We start from the raw sequence: 19,477 nt of genomic DNA, 5'->3' as shown, positions 1-19,477 counted from the left end.
TATCTTTGTCGAACTTTAAAGTTATTTAACGTCCTCGTCCACTGTTTGATAGAGTACTTTTGAGTAACTCTGTCTTAATGAAAAACATGTTGAACTTAATGATTAAACCTGATTAAACAATTTCTACCAACTTTACACAAAAAAAAAATAACATAAAATAAAAATAATAAAGGTCAGAGAATTTTCTCATATGGCCTTTTACGGTGTCGGTTTGAAGCAAATATAATGTAACTGAAACTGAAAACATGTGAACTGGTCCAATAATAAAACATTTGAACATTTCTCACCTTGTTGTGGACTTCAGCTGGATAAAACCCCGTCACTGCAACACACAAGTACTGCCGTTAGTACCACACGTACTGCGATTATACTACTGTCTGTACTCACAGTGCTACAGTTACTGCACAGTGTTGGTCCTCCTCTCTCACCGTAGAAATAGTCGAAGGTGGCGGTGTAGTCGTAGTCTGGTGTCGCCGTCTCTGTTCGGTAGTCGTAGTCGGCGGTGGTTATTTCTTCTTCGTGGCCTCCTGTGCTTCCTGCGGCGGGAAATAAAGAAGAATATCGAAAATATCAAAATCGCCTCTGAAAACGCTTCATCTTACTTTATTTATAAGTTTTTATAGACACTACAGGAAAAACGGTGATATTTCAGGAATAAAGCTGTAATATGATTAAAATCAATTATTATTATTATAAACGAGAGTTTTACACAGAAATAAAATTAAGAGATAATAAAATCACTTTAAAAAATGGATCAAATTGATAATGTAAAATGTTAAATACTTTTGCTTTTCATACTTTAAATACTATATTACTTTGAATGAAGAAAAATGTTTGAGTTTTTCTTCCAGCACGTGTGAAAAGTTTCATTTCAAATCTTGAACTGTAAAATAAAAAAAACGGAAGAATAAACATTTAAATTAAACTATGAAATAGACAATAGAAATATGTAATATAAAAATGCACATCTATTTTTGTGTTTTTTAAACGATCCTACAGACGTCTGACACTCTGATATTTATTATGTTATTTCACGTTGACGCTTGAATGAGTCCGCAGCAGAGAGCGTGACGGTGACGGCAGATAAAATCTCAGCAGGTTCACCTGTTACCAAACAAAACAAAAAAAGCAAAGACAGATAATCAGTGACGCTAATCTTCACCATCATCATCATCGGCTTTAATAACCCGCAGCAGCATATTTGATGATTGAACGCTTCCTGTCAGTTGTGTGACACAAATCTGGCTTCAGCTCTCACCTGTGAACACAAACACCTGGAGCTGTTTCTGACTCTGAGCTACAGAAAGTCAGGACGGAAACAGACGGGCGGAAACCTGTCGAGACTCGCCTGCAGTCTGAACTCAGGGACTCTGAGCAAAGATTGCTGTCTGAATCAGCAGCACAAAGACTAAAATCGGTCCTGCTTTACTTTCTAAACACTAAAATATATATTGTTTTCTCTTTTCACAACACACAGATTCGTTCCTCACACTGTGTCCTCGGACCTCTCCGTTTGTCCGTGTAAACTACAACCATGTTAAACCTCTGAATATTTGGCAAAATTGGAACTATTGTAAACATTCAGCAGTTTTATGATTTATATATCAGCAGGTTCACTGTAAAATAAATTAATAATTAGCAGCACAGCAGATCAACAGAGTTTTAAAAACGGACACAAGCAGTAATGTCATTAATTCAGTGTCTGAACAAACGTCTCCAGAAAAGAGAAAAAAGTCGAAAAAGAGAAGTGTCTGGCCTCTGTGTCCAACGTCTTCCAGTCTGAGGTAAAGATGTTGAAATCTCTTGTTTTGTTATTGTGTGGGACAGAGACTGACAGAGACGTGTGAGTGTTTCCGTGAATCATTAATGCTGAACTGCAGAGCTCAGTCAGGAACACGGAGACTCTTGTTTCAGCAGGTTTTTGTCTCTGTGATGTTTGGATATTTTGGTCACAGACTGAAGAAAAACAAGGAAGAAGAGTGACAGCGTATCCTGTCAGAGCTCATTCAACCGATAAAGTTTCACAATCAAACACAGAAAGAATCTGCAGAGGCAAAACAAACACGACTTCAGTTTCACATTTTTGTTACTGAGACTTTGTTACTGATTTGATCACAAAAAGTCTTTGTGCAAAACTAGGCTAACGGTTTTCCCTTCTTTTAGTTTTCATGTTAAGCTAGGCTAACAGTTTGCTTGTTTCAGTCTTTGTGCTAAGCTAGGCTAACAGTTTCCTCTTGTTTCCAGTCTTTGTGCTAAGCTAGGCTAACAGTTTGCTTGTTTCAGTCTTTGTGCTAAGCTAGGCTAACAGTTTGCTTGTTTCAGTCTTTGTTCTAAGTTAGGGTAACAGTTTGCTTGTTTCAGTCTTTGTGCTAAGCTAGGCTAACAGTTTGCTTGTTTCAGTCTTTGTGCTAAGCTAGGCTAACAGTTTGCTTGTTTCCAGTCTTTGTGCTAAGCTAGGCTAACAGTTTCCTCTTGTTTCCAGTCTTTGTGCTAAGCTAGGCTAACAGTTTCCTCTTGTTTCCAGTCTTTGTGCTAAGCTAGGCTAACAGTTTGCTTGTTTCAGTCTTTGTGCTAAGTTAGGGTAACAGTTTGCCTGTTTCAGTCTTTGTGCTAAGCTAGGCTAACAGTTTCCTCTTGTTTCCAGTCTTTGTGCTAAGCTAGGCTAACAGTTTCCTCTTGTTTCCAGTCTTTGTGCTAAGCTAGGCTAACAGTTTGCTTGTTTCAGTCTTTGTGCTAAGCTAGGCTAACAGTTTCCTTGTTTCCAGTCTTTTTTTTCAGCGAGTTGAATGAAGATGGTTTGTTTCAGAGTCAACATGTGATGTCTGTCTTTGTTCCTCTTGTTTGATTCATGTCACCAGCACAAAGCATCAATAAACCACAATGACAAAATGTTCAACAACTTCATCTTTCATTTCTGCTTCTACTTCTGTTCTGAGGAGAATGAACTTCAAATAAACGTGAAGAAAAGAAGTTTTCACTCTTACGGCCTGAAGGGAAATAAATCGTTTGTACGGCAGAAAAAAAGCCCTGACTGATGGATTGTTTCTATCCGCACGTTGATTTGACATAAATGAGCTGAAACGATCCCGTCTGTCTGAAATGTGACGGAAGTCGTTAATAATGTTCTTTTATTTCAGTCTGTCAATAGAAAATCAAGAAAAAGATGAATCGGGTGCATTTACATTTATTTCAATGTGGATTCATGTACACTGTCCCTTTTTCTAAATAAATAAATTACAAATCTCTAGAACCTCTTTGCTGTCCTACAACCTTCTCAAGGGACCTTTAACCTCTTCTTGATGACCATCTCTAGAACTTCCTCACTGCCCTCTAGAACCCAATTCAAGACACCTTCAAACGCCTAAAGGGCCTTTAAAACCTTTATGATGACCACAAAATCTCCTAAAATATCCGTAGAACCTCTTAACGGACCTGTAAAACCTTTACGATGATCCTTCGAACCACCTAAGAGATCTCTAGAACCCACTCAAGGGACTTTTAAAAGCTTCTTTACTACAACCACCTAAATCATCTCTAAAGCCTTGTCACTGACCCAGAACCCTCTCAAGGAACTTTTAAAACCTCCATAATGATCACTACAACCACCTAAAACATCTCAAGAACCCCCTCAAAGACCTAGAACCTTCTCACGGGACCTTTAAAACCTTTTTGACGAAAACACCAACCACCGAAAACATCTCTGGACCCTCTCCACTGACCTAGAACCCTCTCAAGAAATGTTAAAAATCTTTATCAAAACATCTTTAGAACCTCCTCAGTGACCTTTAGGCTTCTCTTGTGTATCCCTAGAGCCCCCTAAGGGACCTTGAAAACCTTATTAATGACCACTAGAACCTAACACATCTCTAAAATTTCCTAACTGGCCTGTAGATCCCTTTTAGGGATCCCTAGAAACTCTGAAAGGACCTTTAAACCTCCCTGATGTCCATTTAACCCCCCTAAAACATCTCTAGAGCCTGTTCACTGATCTGGAACCCTCTCAACGGACCTTCTAAACCCTTTTAAGGATCCCTAGAAATCACTAGAGACCTTTAAAACGTTTTTGATGACCATTTGATACATCTGGTATCCTCGCCCTCTCAAGATATCTTTTAAATCTTTCTGATGATCACTAGAACCTCCTAAAAAATCTCTAGAACCTCCCCACAGATCTAAAACCCTCTCATGGGACTTTGTAACTTTGTAATGACCACTAGAACCCCATCAAACATCTCGAGAACCCCGTCACAGACCCTCAACTCTTTCAAAACCTTAAAACCTTCACAGGGATCACTACAACCACCTACAACATCTCTAGAACCTTTTTAATAGCCTCTAGAACCCACCAATTGACTTTAGCTTCTTGATGACCACACGAATCACCTAAAGCATCTTAAGAACCTTGTCATGGATGAAGAACCATCTAAACAAAAACTTAAAGGCTTCTTGATGACCATTAGAACCCCCTAAGAGATCTTTAGCATCCTCACTGGCCTACAACCGCGTCAGTGGACTTTTAAAAGCTTCTTATGACAACTACAACCACGTAAAACATTTCTATAAACCTCCTCACTGATCTGAAACCCTCTCCAGAGACATTTAAAACATTCATGATGATCACTAGAACCACCTAAAACATCTCTAGAACCTCTTCGCTGACATCTAGAACCCTCTAATGAGACTTTAAAACCTCTTAATGACCACTAGAACCATATGAATCATCTCTAGAACCTCTTCTCTGACCAAGAACCCTTCGCAGGAACCTTTGAAACCTTTTTGCTTATCACCAGTAAAACCCAAAAAATCTCTCGAACCTCTTTACTGACAGCTAGAACCCTCTTATGGGACTTTAAAACCTTCGTAACGTCCACTAGAACCATCTGAAACATTTCTAGAACCTCTTTTCTAACCAAGAACCCTCCGCAGGGACCTTTAAAACAATCATGATGATCACTAGAACAACCTAAAACATCTTAAGCACCTCTTCACTGACAGCTAGAACCCTCTAATAGAACCTTTTAAAGCTCATTGAACCACCTGAAACATCTCAAGCATCTTCACTGAACTAGAACTCTCTGAAGGGATCATTAAATCTCAGACCGCTGTGTCGTTTTCTGTTTCAGAGAAAAGATGAGTTTGTTATTTAAAGTTGTTGAAAATATCCTTTTATTAAGCTTCTGAGTTACAAAACTAAAGTAAGGAGTGATGTAACGCAGTACTTTTACTGCTGTGTGTAGTTAGTAAAGTGATATAATAACTTTATCGGTGAGGAATGTGATTACAGTGACACTGGTGATGGCCTGATAACCAGATGTAGTCAGAGTAAATGACTGTAATGTAACTAAAGTAAGACCGGGTCCAGGAAACCCAGGATCAATGACCGTGATCAGGTGTGAGGTGACTCACCACAGCAGGACGACATCATCACAGCGAGCCAGAGACACAGAGACAGCATCACGTTCATCCTGGACGAGAGACACAACCTGACTGAGACAGAGACAGACAGCAGTGGGTGTGTCCTCACACACACTGCCGCCCACTTAGATTAACCCTTTAACAAACTGAACCTCATGTTGTTCGGATTTATTCAAACTTATGTGAGAGGAGAGAACCCAGAACCAGGACCAGAACCCAGAACCAGAACCCAGAACCAGAACCAGAACCCAGAACCAGAACCAGAACCCAGAACTTGTGTTTAAAAAGAAAAATAAAGAGTCAGTGTTACCATCAAATACTTCAATGAAGAAATGCAATAAACATAAATATAACAAATATACAATTTTATAAAATGGAAATATAAAAACATGCACGTATATCTTATACAGATTTGTACACACACACACACACACACACACACACATGCATTATTACAAACATATATACACATGAAAAATACACCCCCACACACAGACACAGACACAGACACACACACACACACACACAAATACATATACTGAACACATTTACAGTATACATAAACAGAGTTCTTCACAAATCATTTGGTGTTTTAAACATGGAGGAGAACGCTGTCTAACCCTGACCAAGTTCATCCACCTAAAGAACCCAAAGATATCCTACAGAACCCCTAGAACCTTCTCAGTGAAGGATATCTGGAGCCTCTAGAACAAGAGAACATGTGGAGTTTAAAGGGTTAAAAGAAACTATCATGAAGAAAGTGAAACTTCAACAGGACAAATCCTGACATGCCAACTGTGTGTGTGTGTGTGTGTTTCCTTTTTACTGACGGCAGTGAAACCGAAGACGTTTGAGTTACAGCCAGACTACCACCAGCACGACTGCGACACGTGTGTCGTCTGTACTTTCTTTAATCAAAATGTCAATGTGTTAAAAATTAAATGCATCATAAATACACACACACACACATATTTTGATGTACTGTATAAAAAAAATACACCAAATGTTGGTGTAAACAGTTTGTCCTGATGGTCACAACCTCCCAACTTTTTATCAGTTTATTTTAGCTTTTAATAACCTTTTAAATAAGTCAAGGTTTTATACTTCAGAAAGTTCCCCTTTTTGCCCTGAGCTTTGTCTGCAGGATGCATTCACCAATCAGAGGGCTCGGTTCAGCCAAAGCCAAAATACTTATTATTCCTTATTGTTATTATTATTCTGATTATGTTTTATTTTCTGCTTAAATATCAAATGTTGATTGTCATTTCATAGACTGAATCACTGTGATGGCGCTCTAACAACAGCAGTCATTTCTGGATTCACAGCTGGCATTTGAGCTGTGGAGATATGTGAAAATCAGCAAACATGTTTGTACCTGTTATCATTCTCAGCCGCAACTGTAGCATTTAAAGATATATAAACATGCTGGGCAGACCGATCCCACGTCTCTGTTGTGTTTATTTCATCTTGTTGCTTTGCTGTGGTTTTTGATAAATCTAACAGTACATCAGCTATGCAAGGTAAAATGTATTTAAACTGCCTAAAAAAAAATCTATATCAGTGTAATGTTTTGCTTTAATTGAATATTTTCTCTGCTTTACTTTACAAGCTCACCAACAGAGGTGGTAGACCAGAAACTTCAGTGTCTGCGAGGCTAAAAACATGACGTCAGTGAGGCACGTCGGGGCTTCAGGACACTTGATTACTTCAGATGAGCAGTATGGAAACAGTTTGTGTTTTTATTTTGTGTTTGTTAATGTTTAATCCTGGTTTCTATTTGCTTCAGTTGTTTGGGAGATGAGTGCAAAGCCTTTTCCCCATGAACCTCCAGCAGTGTTTTGCAGATTTTAAAACTTAACCCGACTTTCCATCAGTATGAAGGCCAGAAGATAATGATTGAATTTTCATTTTGGGTGAACTATTCCTTTAATGTAATGTTTTCCCAGCACCGTTTGTTTGTTATGGACGTGGCGTGTGGGCTCTGGACCCAGAAGTTATTGAAAATAAACAGAGTGCGCTTACATGTACATGAACAACGTGTTAATGCGCTAATCCCAGCTCTATCATATTTGGGATGTTGTGAAATTTGGTTATTCATTCTTCATCTTCTTCATTATTCATTCTCTGTATCCACTGGTTTCTTTAAGTGTACTCCAAGGATCCTACAGCTTAAGGCAAATGCAATTTAATACTTTTAAATACTTTTTAATGCCACTCAGGATGAAATTTAAGACTAATTTTACAATAAAATCTGTAAAATAAAATAAAAAAAACAGAACAAAAAAACAAAAGCAACAAACCATGAACCTTTTTTTTTAAGCATAGATTTAAGAAGATTTTCCCCCAAGTGTTTATTGTATCCTAAAACATTACATTTTTGATCCACCTGAAAAGTTAGATCTGGAATTTTGTGAAATACCTATCATTTATTGGTGATTTTTATAACTGATTTTGTGTGTCTGCCTCTGTTCATGGAGTTATTCCACTGCGTTAATAACCATCATGAAGAGTTTAAGAAAAAGGATTGGTTACTACAGTTTTTTTTTGTTTTTTTTAATAGATGTTTCCAATTATTTTAAGACTTTACAAAGCAATGTCAGAAAAAAAGCAATTCAAAAAATCCTACTTTCAATGTCTTTGCATTTCAAGACTTTTGAAAGATTGATTTAAGACATTTTAATACCAATTAAGGCCTTATTTTAAGATAAATGAATTCAATGGATTTTAAGGGTTTTCGGGATCTGCAGGGACCCCGGTGCACTGGTTTGAACACTGGGGTTTGTCATTAATGGAATATGGTGTTTACATGCTCAAACATATATAAAACCTGATCATAAACAGGTTTTCCAGTGTAAACACACTCATGGTGATTCAGTCTATTTGATTTACTGTATGTGGTTTTACATGTAAAGCAGGAGCAACTGTCGCTAAGGAAACAACATACATGGATCCAGTCAGGGGTCAGCCTGACAGGTCAGACTGAGGGTTTAACTGCCAGCAGGACATTAACAGAGATTTAGACTCCCACTGTTCCCAGTGACAACTCCCAGCATGCCACAGGGCAGCGCGGGGGCACACAGAGGGGGTATGATGGATTGACCTGCCTGTCAGGAATTCCTCCTGCTGAGAAACTGTGTGTGTGTGTGTGTGTGTGTGTGTGTGTCAGGTTTCTTTGCACACACACTATATATTTAAACTATTATATGATATTTAACATTTAACATTCATGCAGTTCAAAGCAGAGAGGCCGAACACAACAAGACAAACACAGCAACAAGGTACGAGACTAAAACACTGCGTTCATCTTAAATAAGGTAAATTAACCCTTTGAAACCTGAAGCGAAATCACTTTTCACAGGTATTCAGACCTTTGAACTCTGAGAAAATTGTTGCTGCTCCTTTAAATACATGCGAAGAAAGCAGCTCGCAACTTTACAATAAATTATTCACCAATTGCAAGAAATTAGTAGATTTACAGAGTTAGTTTTTTTTTTTTTTAAAAAAAAAGCTAGGGTCAGATGTTCAAAGAAAATATTTTACAAAAACTTTGTAATGAAAACTATGTTTATAATTGTTATAATTACATATTTAAAATTGGGTTACAGAATTCTTATAGTTTTTATGCACTTTTTAAAAACTATCTGTTTTTTATTTTTGTTTTTTTTAAGTTTATTTTTTTTTAAAGTAATTTTCAGGCACATTTTTTTTGTGCTTTTTACGAAGTTTTTTCTAACTTTTGGGTAATTTCGTCTTTCATTGCTGATTGAAATCAGGACAAGTTGCTTAGGTTTCAAAGGGTTAATATATTTCCAACATTTATAACATTCATTTTCTATGATCGTTTAACCCTTTAAATTATTTGTTTACCAGGTTTTAAGTTTTTTAAAGTTTTTTTTCCTTTTAAGGAAAAACGCGGCCAAAGACAAACACACAACAGCGTACAGGAGTGAAGCACTCAGGTCACCTAAAATAAGAGGTCATCGATGTTCTGACAAATACTATTCCAGGGACCCTTGAATTTTCTCAAGGACCTTCCTTGAGGCACTGAACTGCTAACAGAGACTGAATTATCAGTCCAGGCGCTACGGTTACGACTGTAGCAGATGCCTGACAGCCAATCAGAGAGCACGATTTTCTTTCGTCAGTCTGTGTAAATCTCACTGACTGATGATGTCACAAAGTCACGGGCGACGTGATGATGTCACAAAGTCACGGGCGACGTGATGATGTCACGATGTTAAACCAGAAATCAGCTCAACATGAACAAAACAGGACGAAGGGTTGCTAGGGTAACCAGGACAGACGTCTGAAGCTGATTGGCCATGTGCCGAGCAGTAAAAGCTGCTGATGAAGGTGTGTGGGAACGAGGTCGGGCTGTGACCTTTGACCTCTGTGAGACTGTAAGAGACTCACTGTGAATCTGAAAGATTACACGACTGTTTGTGTTTCTCATTAACGGCAGCAGAGGGTCCCAACCTGAGGTCTGAGGACCCTCCAGGGACCTGCAGCAAATACGCTGAAGCATGCAAACCAGCGATACTCAACTTAAGGCCCGCAGACCAAGTCTAATCCATGAAAGGGTGCCGGGTGGCCCCCCAACCTTTCTCTAATTCACAATAAAAATAATGTGATTCACACGGAAAATTGTTTTTGTACTTTTAGTATCCATAAGATGCCAGAGTGCATAAAACAACCTCAAATACTTGCTTACTACTAGCTTGATACTAGCTTGCCAATGAAGGATCCCCATTCTTTTTTTGAGAATTAAGTCATAATATTATGAGAATAAACTTGTATATTATTAGAATAAAGTTGTAGTTTTGTGAGAAAAACAGTCGTAATTTCAAAAGAAATAAGTCATAATTTTCCAAGAAAGAAGTTGTAATTTTACAAGAATAAAGTTGTATTTTTTTTTTTTTAAAAAAGGGGATATTATGTTACGGAAATAAACATATTGCCAGCAAAGTCTAAAAAGGACGAGCGCACAGGCAGCCTCCTTAGCAACCACCATCCCAAGTATCATGCGGTTGGTCGACTGTATGTGGCTGATAACATTATGGCTTTATTTTCAGAAAATTACAACCTTTTTGTCCTGTGAAACTATGACTTTGTTCTCACAATATTACTACTTTTTCCTCATAATATTCTGACTTTTTTCTCAAAATTACGACTTAATTCTCTCAATACTGATGTCTTCTTTAACATGGCCCTAATCCTCTGCCATAACTGCGCCTGAATCCATCTGTAGACAATCTCAGCAGCTTCACTGACCTGAAGTTTTGGTCAAAGTCATAAACATTTCCGGCCCGTTGATCTTCGCTCTGTGTCTTTCTTCCTGGTTTGGTTTCGCCTGCTGAGAGTCAAAGGACAAAAGGGTCAGTTTAATGTTTAGAGACTATAAGGAAGTGGACTCTGAGCTAAAAAGGTGTCGCTGCAGCTGAACAACAGACAGAGGCTGAAACGTTCTGCTGGAGAATGCGACTGAAGAACCTGCTGTGGTTCTACAGAACCTGAACTAGAACCTGAACCCTCTGTGGTTTCTCAGAACCTGAACCTCTGAGTCTGCTGGTCGTGGTCTCTGAGGGAGGAGAGATGAGGCTGGAGGTGAAGATCGCGCTGCTGGAGTTCGGCTTCAAGTTCTGCACCTTTCATTTCCTGGTGAGGACCCTCTGAATTTCAGTGATACATGTGATAAAATCAATCACTGCATTGATTATACACACATATCGACTTTATGATCAGCTCTCCTCTGAGAGAGAACCGTCAGAGTCGGGCTGATCATTTAAACATAATGACGTTACGTTTGTTACCAGCTGAATGAAGTATTGTTTCTCGACAGGAAACCCCGACTGAACAAAACATGTTAGACAGAAATGATGATATGAAAAATCTGAATCTAATCGTCAAACAAGCTGCCGACAGAACAAAAAACAAAATGATGAAAACTAATTTTTATTTATTATTGGAGTCGTCAGACGATAAAACTAGAAAACTTCTTGTTTATCCTTCGGTCAGAGTCACGCGTCTCTAAAATCTGTAAATCCACCTCGTCATAGAAATATCAAAAACATGTTGTGTTCAGTGATGTGACCTTTGACCTCTGTCTGCAGCTCACAGGTGTGGGTTTATGTATCCTCGGAGTCCTGATGGTGTTCGTCAAAGTCACCCTCCTGCACGTCCTCCCGTCAGGTAAAGCTGCCGGAGCGCACAGTTAAAGGATCAGTTCGGCCAGTCGCAGCAGCCCCACGCGTTTCTCAGACTTTAGGACGTTTCTTGAATTTCAGATATTTCTAGGAATTTAGGATTTTAGCACGTTTCTCGGATTCAATGACATTTCTTAACACGTTTCTAGAAATTCAGGAAGTTTCTTGGATTTTATGACTTTTAAGATTTTTTGCACATGTTTAGGATTTGAACAGGTTTCTTAGACTTAAGGACATTTCTAGCATTTTAGGACATTTCTGGGATTTAACACGTTTCTAGAATTTTAGAATGTTTCTAGTATTTTAGGACAGCGCTGGGATTTCTGGACATTACTCGGACTTTAGGACATTTTTAGGAACCTAGGACGTTTCTTGGATTTTAGAACATTTTTACGTTTTTAACAAGTTTCTGGGAATTTAGGACATTTCTAGGATTTTAGGATGTTTCTATGATTTTTGCTCCTTTTTTTGATTTTAGGACATTTGGGTCTTAGCTAGGACCTCTGTTGGGACGTGTGTGTGTGTGTGATGTGTGTGTGGGGGGGGGGGGTGAATGAACAAGCTCTATTTTGATGCTGTTTTAATGCACTCTGGCACCCGATGTATACTAAAAGTACAAAAACATTTCACAGCGTGAGTCACTTTTTGAAAAAAATTGTGAAGTAGAAAAGGGTTCGGGGCCACCCGGCACCCTGTCAGGGGCCAGATTTGGCCCTGCGGCTGTAAGCTGAGAATCACTGGGTTAAGCACGCTGAATTACAAAGCTGACTGCAAGTTCAACAGTTTAGTACCAGAGACTTTACTGCTACAAACAAAAAGTAATGTCGATTTAGAACAAGATAATCAATATTATGAATTCAATTTCTGTGTGTGTGTGTGTGTGTACAGAGGAGTGGCAGATGGTGGGGGTGGGGCTTGTGCTGATAAGTGGACTGGTGGTCATGCTCAGCATAGTTGGATGTATCGGAGCTGAAAAGGGGAAGCGAGTCCTGCTGCTGTGGTGGTAACCTCTGATTTAACCTCTGTTTAACCTCTGATGTTACCCTGTAACCTCTGATTTAACTCTGATGTAACCTCTGATTTAACCTCTGATGTAACCTCTGATTTAACCTCTGATGTAACCTCTGATGTAACCTCTGATTTAACCTCTGATGATAACCTCTGATTTAACCTCTGATTTAACCTCTGATGTTTGAACCTCTGATTTAACCTCTGATGTAACCTCTGATGTAACCTCTGATTTAACCTCTGATGTAACCTCTGATGTTAACCTCTGATTACTGATTTCTGAGCTTAACCTCTGATTTAACCTCTGATTTAACCTCTGAACCTCTGATTTAACCTCTGATGTAACCTCTGATTTAACCTCTGATGTAACCTCTGATTTAACCTCTGATAACCTCTGAACCTCTGATGTAACCTCTGATTTAACCTCTGAATTTTGAACCTCTGATTTAACCTCTGATGTAACCTCTGAACCTCTGATTAACCTCTGATTTAACCTCTGATTTAACCTCTGATGTAACCTCTGATAAAACCTCTGATGTAACCTCTGATAACCTTGAACCTCTGATTTAACCTCTGATGTAACCTCTGTTCTGTGATCACTTTAAACACTCTTTAAGCAGCACTTTGGCGCCCGCTGATGATCTGTGAGTGCAACGCCACTGTCGCAAAACGCACATCTACCAACTCGTTCTCATCTCGTCACATGGTGACCTTCTGAGTCTACTCGTGACCTTTAGGTATCCGTCTGCAGCAGCTGCTTCTGCTCATGGTTTACCGTGATGTCGACAAATGCACATGGTGGGATGAAAAGCAGCACCGTCCTCAAATATACAACAGCACAGATTTCACCATGCTTAGGATGGATGGTTATATAATAAATTCTTATTATTATTATTACTATTATTATTAACTAATACTATTGTTACCTTATTATTATTGATATTATAGTTTTCTTGGCATTTTTCTCTATTTTTTAAATTATTATTATTATTATTATTATTATTATTATTATCATTATTATTATTAATAATAATAATAATGATGATGATGATGATGATGATGATGATGAGGAGGAGAAAAAAATAATATAATATCAAGATATTTTTATATGATATGATATATATATATATTTATTATATGAATGATTAATGTTACATATACAACTGAAACTTGAAACTTGAAACTGGACTAACATGAGAGACGTTTTAGTGCAACTTTTTTATCATAACTTGGAATATCACGTTTATTTGCGACGTTTCCGTAATAGACCTTCATCGGGCAAATAATTTATGCCAAAACAGAAGCCGTCTAAAGAGGAGATTAGTTGTAAGTCAGCAACCAATCACATTCCCCGAGTGCAACAATCCACCCATTAACTAGTTGACACACTGCAACATATAAAACAGAGCTGAAAAATCCCACTGTGTGTGTGATAACAAACGTAAATGTACCCCCAAAAATGCTTCCAGTGAATGCATACCTGGAGGTTAAACCACATTCACAAAAATATATATAGAAAGCTAAAAAAGTACATTCTCAAAGGCGCAGGTTGCATTAATAAATGAGCCAGTACGGATACATTTACACGTGTATGTCCGGGAGTGAGGCTGCTGCTGCCTTCAGGTCACGTGGGTTCATCTTAATGATCACTTTATGACATCTACGTCATAATTACTCCTGTGACAGTTACCGGAAACCAAACTAACTCTGACGCCAGCCAAAGTTGCACATAAAAACTCATCATGTCATAAAACTAGATGTAACAGATATGTTGTTTTATTGACCATAAAGAGTCATTTTTAACACTCACGCTGTGACTGAACTGTGCTCGTCCTCCTCAGTTTCTGGGCTTCATCATCATCGTGTTCCTGGGTCAGCTCTTCATCACGCTGCTGCTGCTCATAAGCAGAGAAAAGGTAATCAGGGCTTTTATTTTGGTGGGCAGAGAAACCTTCATAAAGACAACGTGAGCGGCTCTGGGAGATCATGTTAGTGGTTAAATTATTTAAATCTTTTTTTTAGTAACTTTTACAAAGCAAACAACTAAATAAATAACTCTTTGAAACCTGGAGCCTTTCACAAGTTTTTAAACCTTTGAAGTCTGAGAAAAAAATGATTTGATTTCTTTCAAAAACATGAAAAAAAAAGGCAATGAACATCTCAATAAGAAATGTTCCACAAATTGCAAGAAATTAATAGATTAAAAAAATATTTTTAAAAAGCTAGGGAAAATGTCCAGGGGAATTAGAGAAAACAGCTAGGAAAAAATAGATTGATGATTATCATAATTACATATTTAAATAATATTACAAAATTATTCTACTTTTTTAAGCACTTTTCCCAGGTCATTTTTTAACAAACAAACAAGCAACACAAACAAATAGAAATGAGAAGAAATAGAAATTAAAATAAGTCCATATAATTTTGTAACATGATTTAAATATGCAATTATTATCATTGTTTCATGAACATTTTTCCTTAAAAAAAGAATTCTAATCTATTAATTTCTTGCTTTTTTTAAAAAAAATATAGCCATTTTTCTTAGGTATCAAAGGTTTAATTTATATTATAATAAGCAGAGTAACTGATTATAAAAATATTTTTTAGATGCAGCACTTAAATACAACCACAACTCCAAAAATGTTGGGGACGCTTTTTGACCAATTTACAATCGACTTCAGTAAAGAGGAAAGAGAAGATATTCAAAGTTTAACCGATAAACTATCGTGTTTTTTGGTTTTGTTTTGTCTTCTCTTTTTCTCTCTTTTTAATGACAGACGGTAGACTGATCTGGCCATTTCTTGACAACAAAGCTCATTCAACATTTTCGGATATAAATCACGTTTTTAAGTTTTTTAAAAAATCACCTTTTCTTTGACAACACTCAGGATGCATTTGGAAACTGAGAGGTCGTAACTGTTGAATTTTTTATAAAAATAAAATGATAGTTTGCAATAAAGAATAGATAACACAAACTGCAGCTGGACGGTTTCTCTAATAAATGATGTAAATCATGTGATGTAAACGTGTGACCAGATCGGGCAGACTCTGGATCAGTCCACGGATCAGATCATCCGTCAGTACGGAGACGGCAGCGGTGGACTACAGACTGATGGACAGCGACAGTCAGGACAGACTGATGGACAAAAATACAGACATACGTGAGTCAGTCCTGCGTTTTCTGGTTCGGTTCTGCTGACTGAATAACGTTGATAACGTGAACGTTTGTTTTTTTCGGTCGACAGGACGAGTGCTGTGGTCGGACGGGGCCTGCTGATTGGCTCAAGAACTCTTACATCCGGACTCGACTCTGAACTTGACGGAGCCAGACGTACTTCCTTGTTCCTGTTTCAGATCGTTTTAAACGCAGCGGGAACTCGCCCTGGTGCTCCGAGCTGCAGAACTTCACCGCCCCGCTGTACGGCCGAGCAAACGGCACGTTTGAGGAGGTACTCGCCTCTACTGGCAGTTTTTTTAACGCATTTCTATCTCCTGAAAACACGGCAGCAGGAAGTAAAAGACTCGTCTTGGGCCGTTGTCAGCTGCGACGGCGCCGGGACGCAGCCTGGTGGAGATTTTTTTAATTAATTTATACATTAGTTTAATGCTTTTATATGTTATGTAAGAAATACGGCTGTCACATCATTTTTTAAATCGCAAGTAATCGCAGAACTTTAATAGTTTAATCCCGCTTTTTAAATCACTTTTTGCATTTCAGAGCAGCTTTGTTGACAAGGTGAAGCAGTTCTTACCAGATTATCTTGATTTTAAATCAAATGATGGTGAAAAACTGCACGGGACGAGCGTAAAGAGGGCCCGTCTGTGAAAGGGCGACTCCTGAGACCAGCTAAACCCGTTTTTCAGTCAGATATCTCCGCTGTGAAACGGCCATGCCATTTTTCCATCGCCAAAATTTGGCCTAACTTTAGTGGCTATTATGGCCGATCCTGAGATGCATGATGGCGTGAACAGTACCACCAGATTCCTCTGGTGACACTTTTTTTTCATTTTCACTTCAGCATTAAAGCCACTGAAAGACAAGAATGTTGGTGCAAATAAACGCAATTATGGACCGTAATCGCTCCACGATTAACGCTTTAAAAATTACACGGACAGCACTAGTAAATAACAATAATTACTATTATCAATAATCAGAATTGAAAACGTAAATTTTAATGGAAGTTGTTTGTGTTTTTTTTTTTCAGGGCTGCAAAAACCAAAATCAATGATTGGCTGCAGAAAAACACTCTGTTCATCGTCAGCAATGGACGTCAGCGGCCTGTTAATCGAGGTAATAAAATCAATAGAAAAGACACATTTTTAATGACTGCATGATGTTTCTTTCTTCCTTTTTTCTTTTAACCCTTTAAAACCTCAGCAAGTTGTTTTATTTCTTTTAAAAACCTAGAGAGGAAGCAACAAGCCACTTAACAAGACATGGCCCCCCAAAAAAAAAAAACAACAATTGTAAAAAAGTTCAACAAAAAATGACCTGAAGATAAAAAAAAAAAAAAAAATGCCCAAAACAAATCAGAACGTGGCCTGAAAAGGTCCTGAAAATAACGAGGAAATATATATATTTATTTTATTTATTAAAAAAAATATAAAAATTATTGTTAAAAATATAGTTTTATAAAAAAAAAAGTTAAAATAAAAAAGTAATTAATTCATAATATAAGAATTCATTTTCTGGATTTTGTTTTTGTGTTAATTTTCTCTGAATTTTTTCTCTCTCGCTCTCTTCATGTTCAGGTTTTTTTTTTTTCCACCTTTTATTCATTTTAAATTTTATTGCTGTTGACGGGACATTCTCGCCGAGTCATTGCTTTTTTTCCTCCATGTTTTCAAAATGAATCCGTTTGTTCAGTTTTCAAAGGCGTTAAAAAGCCGTCTGATCGCAGCACAAGAAAGCTGACGAGGCTCTGGGTTTCAGAGGGTTAATCGCTGCGCTGTAGTGAGCTCAGCGGCCTCTGGGGGGCACTATGAGGACGAGAATTTAGAGGCATCGAGCGGATTACACTTTTCAACCAGCTGAAACTTTTCCCCGAATTATCTGCAGAGGTCTCTCCCTCCAAAACTTTCCCCGACCTTTACGAAATTCTTTTTTTTTCTGCTTTTTCCGAATGTTTTATCATATCATATTTTTATTCTTCTTACTTTTGAAATTATTTTCAATACTTCAATACTTTTTTAATTCTGCCCCTTATAACTGTTTTTTTCAAACTGTTATTTATGTTATTTAATCTTTAATTTTTTAAATTTTATTTAATTTTATTTTTTTAATGAGCTTTTAAACCACATAAACTTAGTCTCAGAGGTCTTTTTAACTGAAATCGGTTATTTTGGGGAGAGACTTTCACATTTTGTTCTGGGATATAAAATATGTCAGTAAATACTTCACAGTTAACTGCGAAGCTTTTATGTGTCTTAAAAATGCGGCTAAATGAGACGACTAAGGGTTAACAGGCCCTTAACAAGGGTTAACTCGCAGATGTTAAATAATGCGACCGTGGTGTAGTTTGTCTTTAGCCTAAAGTTAGTTTTTTGACCACAGCCGATTACATTTAGGCTTCAAAAATCAAAATAGTGGGTTCGCCTGATGCTAATGCGTCAGTATCTTGAACATTTGTACAAGTTAAAATTATAAGTCATTTTTTAAACATAGTTTTAAAAGAATTACATTACGATTAGTCCTCAGTCCTGCTACATTTTTCGTGGTTGAAGGATGAGTTGAGTCTCTGAAGCTGCTCTGCAGCCACAGATCTTATATTCTGCAAAAATGCAGAATCCAATGGAAAAATCCCGCAGGCTTTTTGACGAGGCAACCATGGTGACGTTAGCTTCTGCCTGAAAAACCTCATCCCAGGCGCTCTATGATCGACATTCATAAAACAGAAACAGCGAACGCACACATTTACAAGTCAATATGGGAATGTCTCGAGCTCGTGTTTGGTTTGTCCGCTCTGGGCTGCTGTAGAAACATGATGGCGCAACATGGCGATTTCTGCAGACGAGGACCTGCTCGCTATGCAGATATAGAAACGTCTCATTGTAAGGACACGAAAACACAACGATTCTGATTTTCAGGTGATTATACACGAAAGAAAAAAAGACTAATGATCCTCCTAAATCCCACACCGGAGCTTTCACGCGCTCACACCTGCCCAACACGTTGTCCGTCTCTCTGCAGGTGGTCGTGATCATCATCACGGTGTACCTGTACCGTTTTCTTGGCGTGGATCCGGCTCTGGAAAAAGATGACGATTTTGTGGATGAGCCCGAAATCGCCATGGAGTACGGAGAGTTTAACAACGCCTTCACGGGCGACGATGGTTACATAGACCCCGACCACCCGGCGCATCACTATGACGACCCACAGTCTGGAGTCCCCATCCACATGACTTATCACCATGACAACCAGAACTACTAAATGTACTTTTATCAGCAGGACTCAAACTAAAACGCTGATGTTTTGTAATTAACGCTTATTTTATACAGAAACATTCATAATCTAATTAAATGTATATTAGTATTCAGTGTTTCCTCTTCAATCTGATGAAAACTTTAATAAAAAAAATGAGCAAAATGGCACGATTTCTTTCAAAAACATGGGGAGAAGGCAACGAGCCATCAACCCAAAAAGCAGCAGGAAATTAGAAAATTACCTGATTTTACTGATTTTAATTACCTTAAAATGAACTCTGCCTTTACCAGCTGCAGCCTTTCAGTGATCAATGCATTAACGCATCAATAATAATAATATACATTATTGTGCATAAGGAGTACTTTTACTTTTAGTATTCTGTGTTTTGATGGTAAAACTTTTGTACTTTTAATTGATGAAGATTGCG

The 19,477-nt window shown here is 37.9% G+C and overlaps 1 pseudogene; it reads left to right on the top strand.

Annotated features, from left to right (window-relative positions):
• Nucleotides 1–11,007: 11,007 nt before the first annotated feature.
• On the top strand, nt 11,008–19,056 carry LOC121945694 (annotated as a pseudogene).
• Nucleotides 19,057–19,477: the final 421 nt, after the last annotated feature.

This window comes from Plectropomus leopardus, chromosome 7, assembly GCF_008729295.1.
Source record: "Plectropomus leopardus isolate mb chromosome 7, YSFRI_Pleo_2.0, whole genome shotgun sequence".
In the NCBI taxonomy this organism is placed as follows: Eukaryota; Metazoa; Chordata; class Actinopteri; order Perciformes; family Serranidae; genus Plectropomus; species Plectropomus leopardus.
The sequence above is the reverse complement of the archived record's forward strand: the minus strand, read 5'-3'. Positions and strand labels throughout refer to the sequence as shown.